Here is a 14,407-nt window from a genome sequence, read left to right as displayed (position 1 = left end):
ATAAAAAGAACTAAACTTCAGGAATCACATTAGCTGACTACAAGTTATACTATAGAGCTATAGTAACCAAAACTGCATGGTAATGGCATAAAAACAGATACATAGACCAGTAGAACAAACTAGAGAACCCCAAATAAATCCATACATCTATAGTAAACTCATTTTTTACAAAAGTGGCAAAACACATACATTGGGGAGAGGACAGTCTCTTCAATAAATAGTGCTGGGAAAACTGGATATCCATATGCAGAAAAATCAAACTAGACACCTGTTTCTAGCCACATACAAAAATCAAATCAAAATGGGTTAAAGACTTAAATGTAAAACCTTAAACTATGAAACTACTACAAGAAAACATCGGGGAAACTCTCTAAGACACTGGAATAATTTATGCAAGTAAAATCCATTGAGTAATACCCAACAACCACAGGCAACCAAAGCAAAAATGGACAAATAGAATCTCATCAAGTTAAAAAGCTTTTGCACAACAAAGGAAACAATCAACCAAGTGAAGAGACAAACCACAGAATGGAAATTAATTTTTTCCAAACTACCCATCTTATAAAGGATTAAGTAACCAGAATACATAAGAAGCTCAAACAACTCTATAGGAAAAAAACCTAATAACTTGATTTTAAAATGGTCAAAAGACCTGAATAGACATTTCTCAAAAGGAGAAATACAATTTTCAAACAGGCATATGAAAAAATGCTCAACATCATGGATCATCAGAAAAATACAAATCAAAACTACAATCTAGCTAGGTCTATCAATCCTGTTTATCCTTTCAAAAAACCAGTGTTTGGTTTCATTGAGCCTTTGTATGGGTTTTGGGGTCTCAGTTTCCTTCAGTTCTGCTCAATTTTAGTTAATTTTCTTCTCTAGCTTTGGGGTCAGTTTGTTCTTGTTTTTCTAGTTTCTCTAGGTGTGATATGAGATCGTTAATTTGAGATCTTTCTAACTTCTTGATGCAGGCATTTAGCACTATAAACTTTATTCTTTACAGTGCTTTTGCTGCATCACAGAGATTTTGGTATGTTATGTCTCTGTTTTTGTTTATTTCCAAGAATTTTTTTATTTCTTCCTTCATTTTGTTGTTTACCCAAAAGTTTTGATTTTTTTGCATTTATTGAGACTTGATTTATGGCCGAGCATCTGGCTAATCTTAGAGTATGTTCTGTGTGCAGATGAGAAGAATGTATATTCTGCGGTTGGTGGGTGCTCTGTAGATGTCTATTAAGCCCAATTTGTACAGTGTTGAATGTAAGTCCAGAATTCGTTAGTTTTATCCCTCGATGATCTAATGCTGTCAGTGTGGTGTTGAAATCCCCCCACTATTTTTGTGTGGTTGTGTGGTTATTATCTAAGTCTCTTTGTAGGTCATAAAACAGGAAGTACTTGTTTTATGAATCTGGGTGCTTCCATTTGTGTACATATATATTTAGAGTCAACAGTCTTCTTACTGAATTGAGCCCTTTATCATTATGTAGTGTCTGTTTTTTTTGTTGTTGTTGTTTTTGTTTTTGTTTTTTGTTTTTGTCTCGTTTAACTGTTGTTGGTTTAAAGTCTGTTTTACCTGATATAAGAATAGTGACCCTTACTCTTTTTGGTTTTCCATTTTTATGACAGATCTTTCTCCAACCCTTTACTTTAAGCCTATGGATGTCATTACATGTAAGATGGATCTCTTGAACATAGCAGACAGATGGGTCTTGTTTTTGTTTTTTGTTTTTGTTTTTTGTTTTTGTCTCGTTTAACTGTTGTTGGTTTAAAGTCTGTTTTACCTGATATAAGAATAGTGACCCTTACTCTTTTTGGTTTTCCATTTTTATGACAGATCTTTCTCCAACCCTTTACTTTAAGCCTATGGATGTCATTACATGTAAGATGGATCTCTTGAACATAGCAGACAGATGGGTCTTGTTTTTGTTTTTGTGTTTGTTTTTTTCTTTTTAATTCAACTTGCCACTGTGCCTTTTAAGTGGGGGTGTTAAGACTGTTTACATTCCAGATTAATATTTATATAGGAGGTTTTGATCCTATTGTGAAGTTGTTAGCTGGTTGACTTGTAGTTTCTATTCTGTTTCCTTTATAGGGTCTGTGGGATAGATACTTAAGTGTGATTTTGTGGTAACAGGTATTGTTCTTTTGTTTCCACATTTAGAACTTCCTTAAAGATTTCTTGTAAGGTTGGTCTAATGGTAACAAATTCCCTTAGCAATTGCCTATCTGCAAAAAGATTTTATTTTACCTTCATGTATGAAGCTCAATTTGGAGGACATGAAATTGTTGGTTGGAATGTCTTTTCTTCGAGAATGCTGAAAACAGACCCCCAATCTCTTCTGGCTTGAAAGGTGTCTACTGTTAGCCTGATGATCTGACCTTTTCCTCTAGCTGCATTTAAGATTTTTTCTTTAGTGCTGGCCTTAAACAATCTGGTGACTATATGCCATATTGATGTTCATTTTGTGTAGAATCTAGCAGGTGTTCTCTGGATTTCTTGTATCTGGGTGTCTACCTCTCTAGCAAGATTACAGAGATTTTATTCTATTATTCCCTCAAATTTGTTTCCCAGATTGATTACTTTTTCTCCTACTCTCTCAAGAATGCCAATAATTTGTATGTTTAGTGGCTTTACATAATGTCCTATTTCTTAAAGACTTTGTTCATTTTTAAAAATTATCTTTTCTTTATTTTTGTCTGACTAGGTTAGTTTGAAAAACATTCTTCAAGCTCTGAAATTCTTTCTTCTGCTTTGTTCAGTCTATTAACAAAGCTTTAAATTGTATTTTGAAATTCCTTAAGTGAGTTTTTCAGTTCCAGTAGTTCTAATTGATTTCTTTTTGAGATGTTTATCTCTTTCTTCATTTCCTGGACTGATTTAGAAGTTTCTTCATGTTGATTTTCAACTTTGTCTTGGATCTCTTTGAGCTTCCTTACAATTGATGCCTTAAATTCATTATCTGTCATTTCTGAGTTTCCATTTTGGTTCAGGAGCCAGAGAGATCCTTTGATGTTGTTCAGCATTTCGATTTTCATGATGCCAGAATGCTTTTTCCTTCTCATCTGGAGAGGGTAAGGTCTTTTGGCTTTGCACCTATAGCCCTATAGCCATACATACTTCTGTCAGCAGGTTTCACTGTGGGCTCCATGGCGTGGACTACAGACCAGTAGATGGCACTTGCTGGTAAGTGCCAGCTGCTACACAAGCAGGTGGGTAAGTATCCTGTCTATGTTTACTGTGTTCTGTTTTTGCAGGTGAAGGCCAGGACAGCGGAGTGCCCAGTTCCCTGGGATTCCTGTTCTACAGAGGTAGGGTGACAAATGTGGGCAGAGCTGAAGCCCCCTGGCTTGCCCACAAATACCCCAATGGTGAGCACAGGCACTAGCCCTGGCAAGGGTGACTAGGATAAGCTCCTGTAAACACACTTAGGTCTCTGCGGGGATGGGGGGTAAATGGCTTCACCAACTCCACATCCTAGATAGGCAGGAACTTGGGCTGTTTCCCTGTCACTCCCCTGTTGCAGGACTTGTGACTCCTAGTTCAGGGGTACCTTGTAGTCTATCTGCAGTCCACAATGTGGTTGAAAGCCATGGGAAATGTCTGTTTTGTGACTCCATGGGAGTGGTTTCACAGCATAATCTCGTTACTCAACCCAATACAGATAGCCTTATGGCTTGTCTGTTCTCGGATGTGGCAGTACGACTGCTTCTTGTATGGGGGGACTCCACCTTTGGGCCCACGTGAGTGGATGTTGGTTGCAGCGCTATTGGCTAGTTGAGTCAGCCCAATCTCAGGCCCCAGGGAAAGCGGTTGGAGTGAGGTAGGTATTTCCACAGTTCCAGGCCGCTAGCCAGAGGGAATATCCCAGGCCAGTGGGGACTGGGTTTTCAGAAGGGCTCTGGGCCACAGCTGAAATGTTCAGGTAGTGGCAGGGAAGCTAGGCTGTGGGTCCTTCACTGGGGAGGGCAGCATTTCTCAGCTGAAGCAATGAAGACACATGGCTCTGGGGTGCGCAACATGCTCCTACTTCCTCCCACCCAACCGATGCTGGACTTCACTTTTGGGGGCACACAAGGGTGCCACACCTTGTTTACTACCTCTGGGAGTTTTGCCCCAGAGGAACTCAGAGCCGTGACTGTCCACAGTGTTCAGGTGGGGGTGTGGCTACTGTGCTGGAGCCCAAGCCATGAGCCTTGCCTGGAGAAGGGAGGCAGGGGTAGGGGATCGTGTGATCTGCAGTCTGGGTGCTTCCTGGAGGAACACAGACCCACACTACCCCCAGTGTTCAGGCAGGGGTGCAACTGCTGTACTAGAAGCCCAAACCAACGAGCCTTAGTGAGAAGCAGTGGGGCAGTCTGGCCACTCCTTAGCACCGGGACAATGGCCTCTATTGGGGTTACAGCATCTTGCACCAGGCTGCTCAGGGATCCAAGGCCTATGGAGCTTCATGTGGGCTTGAGTAGTACCTCTCTAAAGACTCCAGGCAGCTCTCTGTTAGTCCAGAGGCCTGGGCCAGGGGCATGTGGGTTCTCGTGTGCCCAGGATTACAAAGGTCCATGGTGTAAGTGTGGATCCCCCAAAAACTCTCACCTGTTCACCCTTTCCCCACGTTAGGGAGCCTCCCCTGGCTCCACACCAGTCCCGGTAGGAACTGCCTGGCTTTGCTCATCTCTGTTCTCCATGGGGCCTGCTGCCTCCTTTGTAAATCCTGATGTGATATCTTAGACAATCCACTTGAAGAGCTAGTATTTACAGACCACTTTGTTTCCTCTCTGTGAGAGCAGCGCACACTAGCTGCTTCTAGTCAGTCCTCTTCAACTAGAAACAAGGCCATCTTAAGAAAGGACCTTGCATCCTTCCTGGGAGGACCTTGCATCCTTCCTGATTTCTACAAAATCAGAGTGCTGTTTGGTCTGCAAACCTGATTTAATATTCTGTTTGCTCTGCACATCTGAGTTACAATTTCTGCAAGTACTCTGATCTTGGTTTCATTTTGATTTGGTTGTGTGTATCTGTAAATAAGTTGGCTCTTTTTCTCTTGCTTGCTTTTCAATGTCTTCTGAGAACAAAAATATTGTAAATGGTGGCCAGGCAATGGCCAGTTAAAATCCACTAAGGTGGCTAATCACCTTCTAAAATACTGGTCTAAACTCCTGACATTCCCTGACAGGATTTATAGGATTTATTTGGTCTGGAGAGATTAATAGCAAATAGAATGGGATTCCCCAGTATTCAAGCATGCCAAGTATTCTCGTTGGCTACATGGCTTTTCCTCATGAACACTTTTCAGCCAATGGTCATCTTAAGAATCATTCAGCATCCTCAGACTTGTTTTTCCCAGTACCAAATTAAGAAACTACAACTATAGAATTTTTTAAAATGCTGGTATATAGAGGCTCCCAACTTCTTTATCTGTTTTTTTTTTTTTCCTTCTTCCTCTCTGCTTACTCTGAATCTATTGACTTTTCCACTGGAATTAGGATATTCTACTGTTACTAATCTCAAAAACCAAGTAGAAGTTTTCCTCAAGGCATTTCAGTCAAGAAAAACCAAAAGAGGGCTTTCAAACTCCAACAGCTCTGTGGCAACCAATAACCTAGCCTTGTACACCTAACAGTCATCCTTTCGGAAATGTAAAATTAGGTTTGCCTTGCTAGCAGTCGCTTAGGGTGATATAATACCTAATTAAAAGACTGATAATCTAAAAAGAAAAGGACTAGATAAATGTTTATAAAAAGTTAGGTTCTCAGATTAAACAAGTCAAAATCTTGAGTTCAGAGCAATAACATAAGTTATCTCTGCCTGGCATAAAAATTTTGCTTTGTCTTTCATGCATAAGCCAGAAAAAGCCAAGGGAGCCGCAGACTGTAAGTACCTTTTTCTAAAACATTTCCCCACTTAGGTTGACTAATTGAGCCAATGAGACTGGCAAACAAAAAAATTAATTATTGCTAAAATTGAAGGCCACTTATAGATTTTGGTCTTGTGATACAATTTAGCTAGTCCTAGCTAAAATGCAAATATTTGAATGTTTAACCCCTAAACTCATTTGAAACACAAAAAGGGAAGATGCTTTTAAAAAATCTGCTGCAGAAATTGCTTTACCCAAAATTTGGTACCTAGCCTTCATAAAATTATCTATCAGGGCAAATATAACATAGCCACATGAACAGGTCCCATTTTGTCAGACATGTCATTTGAACCCAACTCTCCTTCCATAAACCAGTGCATTGATTTTGAATTCTTGCTATCTGCCTGTAGGTTGGACTAGATCCTGTATTCTCTTAATTTCCTCCAATATTTGGCTATAACTCTCCAAAACCTGCTCTGTTCCTAAAGTCCTTAAACTGAAGCTGGACAACTTAACTTTCAAGGGACAAGTCTCATACCTGATGTACAAGCTGCACAGACAGGTCATGGAACCTGCTGATTCCACACCCAGTGACCTTCAAGCTGCAAACGAGGACAAGAGGTTGATGGCTTTATGTAGTGAACAACTTTTTCCAAGATGATGAGACAAGATTCCCCATCATAATGAGACTCTTGCCCCTCTTACTTTTTCCTTTCTTATGCGTATCTTTTTCTTTACAGAATAATAGTGTAATTGAAATTTCACAATCAGTAGTTCCTGTTGATAACTTGATAGAATCTGACTCCAGAGCTCCCTTAAGTCATGAAATTAGGAAATATCTGTGCTACTGCTAATACTACATGTTGTATACGGATAAATTCCTCTGGGGAAGTTGAGGCCTGTATACATACAATTTTTTAATAAAATAGGTCACATAATTACAACAGGTCTCACCTAAGTCCCATGTCATCTGATTTATTCAATTGTCTGCCCTTAAGGTGAGGCTCAAAGCTCAAAACTATTATGCAAACTGGAATTACCATATTACTATTAACTTTATTTTCCATTTTCCTTTTAAAATTTTGTACTTCTTCCTTGTCAGATTTCTGCTGAAGTACTATTCCTAACAGAACAATGCTGGCCCAGCACTTTGAGAGGATGGCCAAAAGACTACAGAATAGATAAAATTAAATTTAACAATGAACTCCAGGAAGGCTTATCTTGAGAGTAACTCCCTCCAGACTTCCCTTTGTTGTTCAAATATGGCTAAAATGGTTTTGACATTGACCCCTAGTTGCCAATCACTCCCTCCAATGTGGGACCAGATCAGTAACCCAGGACAGGTCCATCCTGGTTAAAGGATGATCAGCAATGATTTCAGAGAGAGATCTTGATCCAAAGGGAGAAATGTGAAAGTTGTCAGAATAAAAATGGAGTCACATGATTTTTTAAAACCCTGAATAATGAAGCCAGGGAAGGCCATGAAGGGAAGAAGGGTTCTCATGCATGAATATCTGAATAAAAAATTCTCACAAAAGACTGCAAAAATCATAATCTTGCATAAAGGCCATCATAATCTTACACACACAAAAAATGTCTGCAAGGACATCTGCCCAGCAACTGCTTGTCCAAACTTGGACTGATACCGCCCGTGTTATTGATCCTTGTAGCTAAGGATAATTATCTCAAAACAATGATATAATCCTCCTCATTTTTTCCTTTAAAAACCTTTGTATTCCTTTACATTCCTGAATATACACAATTTACTATGGCACACGTATTCCCATTGCAGTGTCTATTCCCGAACATTCTCTTTCAGAGAATCTCCCTCTCTCTTCATTATGTAGAATGACAGCTAGCTAAAAAGGTGAAATACGTGTCACTCATGTGAATGCTCAGACTACCATAGCTGCCCTTATGAGAAAGTTGTCATCATTTTGAGTATCCCATGAGAGTTTAAACTGAGCAAGTAACATCCTTCACAGCCCAAGCAACACAATAATGAATGCATTCTCATAGAATATGGTGGGCTTTCCATGAACCCTGTCCTTTGCAAGCCAAGGGAGCCACTGAATGATACTAAAGAACAGCCAACTCACACAGCAACTGAAGAAAGAACATCAAGATAGCCTACTGGTGGGGTAGTACTCTCATCTGACTAGGGCAGTGTGGACACTAAACGCTGCTTTCCAGCACAAGGAAAACATGCCACTGCAGTGCATGCTGGGAAACACTGAGCTGGGTGGGGCTGGAGGCCTCCCTCTCATCCTTTAAGACTGCTCTCTTAGAGGCTTTCCATAACCATCCTAATGGCAGCAACATCCCGGGCATTCTCTACCCTATTACTTGAATTTTACTTTCTTTGTAGGATTTACCTGCACTTGAAGTTATTGTACTGACTTCTTTACATGTTAACACGTTGCTATGTTTGCAGTCCTCAATCCTGCCCCCAATCCAGCCCTCTCAACACATACTAGCATATGAGTTCACTAGAGGCAGTCACTCAATTTTGTTCATTGCTGGGTCCCCAGTGCCTGCTCTGTTGGAGGGTGAAGTGAGGATTAAGCTGAAATCTAAAGAGATATAGTAATTAAGCAGGTAAAAGGAGAAGAGGGGGGCATCCCAGTAAAAGTGAACAACATGTATAAAGATCCTGCATCAAGAGATTGCAACAAACCTGGAGGAGACAGAGAAGGCACCTGGCCTCAACCTGAAAAAACAAGGGGCAGACAAAGAAGAAGGTGGCCAACCTGTGCTTGACCATGAGGGTTATATCAAGTGATGTTGTCTATATCTTTAAAAATGCTTTACTAATTTTGAAGCAGTGGTAATATGATCAAATTTGCTTTTGAGATGATCACCTTTGCTGGGGTATAGAGAATACGAAGATACTTGTAAATCTGGTGGGAAGCTATATTTGTGGCCCAAGTCAGGAGGGAAGTAAATTGGGCTAAGGGAGTAATTGTGGAGACAGAAAGAAGTGAGTATGTTTTTTAAATGTTTAGAAATAAAAAATCAAATAGTAGTTGCAGATGGAGTGAATCTGAAAGATAAAAGGGTGAAAAGTACCACCAAGAATGATTCCTAAGTAACCAAACGCATACAAGATTCTGTAACGATTCTGCTATAGTGGAAAGCTTTCAGGTATGATATAAAATATAGGTCCCATCTGGCCAATACAAATGCCAATCTTGGACAGAAGACTGCAGAAGGTAGCAACCAACCTGGGCCAGAACATGGAGGTCACATGAAGCAATGCTGTCTGTATCTTAAAAAAAAAAAAAAAAAGCTTAAGTAATTAAACTCAAACTCAGACCATGGGAGCAGGGGTTCACAGCAGTAACAACAGGAAAGAACAGAAGTCCTGCAAGGCAAGGAGCTGAGGAAAATGAGGAAATCCTCTTTTTCTTCTTCTCTCTCCTCTAGACACACAGGTCTGGTAGATTCCAATCTAACCTCTTAATGCTGCTTCTTGAGGGATGAAAGTGAGGGGCACGGCTGAAGGTGAAACCCTGACCTGAAGGGCTGTTGGATATAATGAAGATTGATTAATTATGGTTTTGGGGGGCTTATATCTCTCTATCTTCAGCTCATCCCTAGGCCATGCTGGGGTTTGGCCTGTAGCCTTTCCCTGATATTTACCGGCAAACAGCATAGAAGATACTTACGGGGGAATTCAAGCTCAGAAACCAAGACAGTGAGACATCTGAGCAGCATGACTATGACGAGAAACACGACAAAGGGATTTACAGACTTGCAGTATAGCAGTGGTATTAGAACAAACAGATGAAGAGTTTAAAATTAACAAAAGAAACATTTTTAAAAAGACATACAAGAAATCTATGGATTAGCATAAAGAAGATACAGTGACTCTAAACGATGAATCTGATAAAATACCCTCAAAATACGTAAAGTAAAAATGTATAGAACTTCAGGGAGAAATAAACAATTTTACCAAAATAGTGAATAATTTTAACATACCCTTCTCAATTACTGATAGGCCGGTCAGCAAAACCAAGAAAGATACAGAAGATCTGAACAAAACAATGAACAAATTTAACCTACTTCATCAGAGACTAGATCAATGCTTCTCAAACTTTGATACAGATAGGAAATCACTTGATGACCCTGTTAAAATACAGATTCAGGTTCAGTAGGACTGAGGCGGGGCCTGAGATTCTGCACTTCTACAAAGCTCCTAGGTGATACTGATGCTTCTGGTCCATAGATCACACTTTCAGCAAGGTACAAGCCCGTAAAACAAACCTTGACAATTTCAATGAATATGTACCACACAGACACCTTCTATGACCACAGTGAATTTCTGTTAAAAATTAATAACCAAAAAATAAAAATTTCATTTTAGAAAATTTGAAACAAATGAATTCATGGATTAGAAATGGTATCATATATAGTTCGTTATAATGAAAGCACTGCAATGTTAAGTTAAAACTTACTGGATTGTTGTGGATGCCATAAAACTGGTATTTCAATGGAAATATATAGCTTTAAATATTTTATTTGTGAACTAATACTCAACTTATAAAAGTAAAAGGAACAACAGAAAAAAATCCAAGAAAGTAGAAGAAAATGGGTAATAAAAATTACGGTGGAAATTCAACAACAACAAAACACAATAAAAAGAACAATTTTCAAAGCAAAGTTGGTTTCTTTTAAAAAAGAAATCAAAGTAGTTAAACTTCTAGCAAGATAACCAAATAATAAGAGCAAAGGTACATATAGATAATATTGTGAACGAAAAAGACAGAACCAGAAATACAGCAGAAATGAATATGATGGTAAGACAACTACTTCAAAATAGACTAAAAGACATTGTAAAAGTGATAAAAGATATTAGAGAACAATATAAATCAGATTTAGCAAATGTCATGGATGAGGTAACAGAACTCAGGAAAGAAACAGATATAAAACAAAAAATAAATTCTAAATTGAAGACTAAACTGGAAGTAGTTACCACAGGAAAAAAAACACAACAGATAATTTCTTAAGCAAATAGGAGGTAAAGGGAGAAAAAAAATTTTTAAACAAACTAAATGAAGGGATAAAAGTAATTCAAGAGAAAGTAACAAATATTAAAGATCAGAAAAAAGGTTCAATATAGAGTTAGCAGGAATTCCTGAAAAAGAAAACCAAAGGAAGGTGGCCAAATACCAAAAACGATAATTCAAAAAATTTCCTGAATTAAAAAAATATTTGATAACACATATTGAAAGAATGTACCATATTACTGAACACATCAACCTAGCATAGCCAACACCAAGACAAAGGTTTTAAAGACAAAGAAAAAAATTTTTTGGGCATCTAGGCAAAAAAACCAAGTGACTTCTAATGGGGAAAAAAATAGATTACCATTACTACTAGGTTTTTCATGAGCCTTGCTGTATGCCAGAAAAAAAAAAATGCAACAATAAAATTTATGATACTCAAGGAAGAAAATGTAAGCTAAAAATTTTATATCTATTCAAACTGACCATTAAATACAAAGACCAGAGTAAAACTTTGATTGACATTCAAAAATTCAGGGGACTGTTGTTTCCATAAGCACTTTCTGAAGAAAGTACTAGGGAATAAATTTCAGATAATCAAAATGGCCGGAGAAATATTTGCATAAGCTCTAATGGTGAACATTAAACATATATAGTTACTTGTGGACTTACAAGATGCAGCAAGATTTAAAAGGGAGATGATGTAACAGGTAATATCTATGTGCTGTGCATAGAACATCAAGGTGCCCTGCATTTGCATATTAAAAAGGTAGGGTGGGAGGGCCATTTTTTTCCTAGGGTATGTGAATGACATGCCTGGTCAAACCAATCCCCTCCGCCCTATGCAAATCAGAAACCAACTCCTCCAGCCTCCTCATATAAGCAGCCACTTTTCCGCTGCACAGGGAAGGTTTTCTCTTTGTTCAAATCCCTCCTCCCTCTGTCTCTGTATGGGGGAGCTGTTTCCTTCTTCCTTCTCTCTTGCCTATTAAACTTTTCTCTCCGTAAAACCACTCCACACGTGTCTGTGTGGTTTTATGCAAACCGGCTCGAAATGAAGAACCAGGATATTCCTCCAGTCACTGGAGCCGTATCAGTAGTACCAAAAATATACAAGGGAAAAATAGTATACAAGGGAAACATTTAAAACTTTATCAAATGATTTTAACAGAGGCCTAAAGAAATATAAAAATATACCATGTCCATGCACAGGAAGATTTAGTAACATAGAGATATTGATCTCTCCAAATTGTATTTATAGATTAAGTGCAAATCCAGTGAAAAGCCCAGTAGGGGTTTTCATAGAATTTGGTAAATTAATTATCAATTTTACACAAAAGAGTATGGCACCAAGAATAGTGAGGATATTTCTGAAAAAGAATAGGGTGAGAGACTTATCCTACCTGATGTCAAGACTAATCTGAAACTTTAAGTAAGTTAGTGTAATACTAGTGCAGGAATAAACAGACCAACCAGTGGAATTAAGAATCCAGAACTCTCTTATGCTTTCATAACAGTGAAAGAGGTGGCATGTCAGATCATTAGCGAAGGAAGAGTTATTTGATAAACAGTTATGGAAAAATGGTTACCAAACAGAAAAATTCAGCGTCATAACCCTATCTCACTTAATATAAAAAAAAATCAATCCCAGATGGATTTGGAATTTGTCTTCTTAAAAACCTTTAAACTTCTTACTAAAAACTTATAGGTGACTACCCTTCTGATCCTGGGGTAGGAAATGATCTCTTTAAAATATTTTTATAAAATTATCTGCTTTAAAAATGATAAACTTTTGTTCATCAACAGACATATAAAAGAAAGTGAGTTACAAATTGGGATAAGATATTAGCAGTATAGAAATGAACAACAAATCAGTATCAGGAATATATGAATACTCTTACCAACAAAAAATGTGTAAATTGCATGAGTAAGCTTTTCATAAAAGAGAAAACAGATGTGGCCAAAACACTCATAAGATTCAATCTCAAGACTATCATGAAATACCATTTTATAGCCATTTAATTGGCAAAAATAAAAAAAAAAATGTGCCAATACCAACTTGGTAAGAATATGTGAATCTATAGGGTGGGAGTATAACTGGTACTACTCCCTTGAAAAATAATTTGACCTTATCCTATAAGTTAAACATATTCTACATCTGATCCAATGCTTAAGCATTATAAGCAAGAAAAACAATTGTAGATGTGTACTGGACACACGTATAAAAACGTTCATATTAACATGTACCCAAGAGCAAAAACCTTGATACAACCTGCAAATCCATCAAAGGAGATGCACAAATAAAATATTTAATAGTTACACAATGAAATACTACACAGCAGTAAAAGTGAACCGACTACAGCAACACTAAACAATATGGGCAAATATTAGCAATTTAATATTATATAAACATAATTACTGAATTATTACACACAGCTTGATATTCTTTCTATGCATTAAAACCAAACAAAATAAAGGCATTTTTACCATTACATAAGAAATGAGAATACACATGCACACAATTTAAAGTGATAATTATCTTGGTGGAAGGAGCAGGCTGAGGGCATGATAGGATGAGATATGATAGAAGTTATTGTTAGAGTCCTAGTTTTCAAGTGGGGTAATAAGCTCATTGGTGCTCGTGACATTATTTAAAAAAACAAATAACAGGTGATGCGTGCATCCATGAGGAGAAACGTGGCATCAACAACAGGTATAAATTCTAACTCTCGGCGGGGCGGAGCAAGATGGTCGAATAGGAACAGCTCCAGTCTCCAACTCCCAGCGCGAGCGACACAGAAGACCGGTGATTTCTGCATTTTCAACTGAGGTACTGGGGTCATCTCACTAGGGAGTGCCGGACAATCGGTGCTGGTCAGCTGCTGCAGCCTGACCAGCGAGAGCTGAAGCAGGGCGAGGCATCGCCTCACCTGGAAGCGCAAGGGGGAAGGAAATCCGTTTTCCTAGCCAGGGGAACTGAGACACACAACACCTGGAAAATCGGGTAACTCCCACCCCAATACTGCGCTTTAAGGAAACAGGCACACCAGGAGAATATATCCCACACGTGGCCGGGAGGGTCCCACGCCCACGGAGCCTCCCTCACTGCTAACTCAGCAGTCTGCGGTGATCTATCCGCAAGGCAGCAGCGAGGCTGGGGGAGGGGCGCCCGCCATTGCTGAGGCTTAAGTAGGTAAACAAAGCTGCTGGGAAGCTCGAACTGGGTGGAGCTCACAGCAGCTCAAGGAAGCCTGCCTGTCTCTGTAGACTCCACCTCTGGGGACAGCCCACAGCTGAAGTCCAATAGGGGAAGCAGCGGGGCCGGTGCAGACGCGAACGACTCTGTCTGACAGCTTTGGGGAGAGCCGTGGATCTCCCAACGCGGAGGTTGAGATCCGAGAACGGACAGACTGCCTGCTCAGGTGGGTCCCTGACCCCTGAGTAGCCTAGCTGGGAGACATCCCCCACTAGGGGCAGTCTGACACCCCACACCTCACAGGGTGGAGTCACCCCTGAGAGGAAACTTCCAAAGGAAGAATCAGACAG

At 39.1% G+C, this 14,407-nt stretch overlaps 1 protein-coding gene across 11 annotated transcripts in view; it reads right to left on the bottom strand.

Moving 5' to 3' along the window:
- The window catches only part of OSMR (oncostatin M receptor), a 101,454-nt gene that overhangs the window by 41,367 nt on the left and 45,680 nt on the right, over positions 1-14,407 (bottom strand). The window contains exon 8 of one of the 11 annotated variants that reach the window (XR_004429806.1): positions 10,884-13,581. The exons of the other annotated variants lie outside the window; for them this stretch is intronic. The gene's annotated coding sequence lies outside the window, so the exon portion shown is untranslated. Of the gene's footprint in view, positions 1-10,883; positions 13,582-14,407 lie in introns of those variants that run through there. 11 annotated transcript variants of the gene reach the window in all.

This window comes from Trachypithecus francoisi, unplaced genomic scaffold, assembly GCF_009764315.1.
Source record: "Trachypithecus francoisi isolate TF-2019V2 unplaced genomic scaffold, Tfra_2.0 Lachesis_group2, whole genome shotgun sequence".
In the NCBI taxonomy this organism is placed as follows: Eukaryota; Metazoa; Chordata; class Mammalia; order Primates; family Cercopithecidae; genus Trachypithecus; species Trachypithecus francoisi.
Note: the sequence above shows the minus strand (reverse complement) of the source record. Positions and strands in the feature narration are given on the sequence as shown.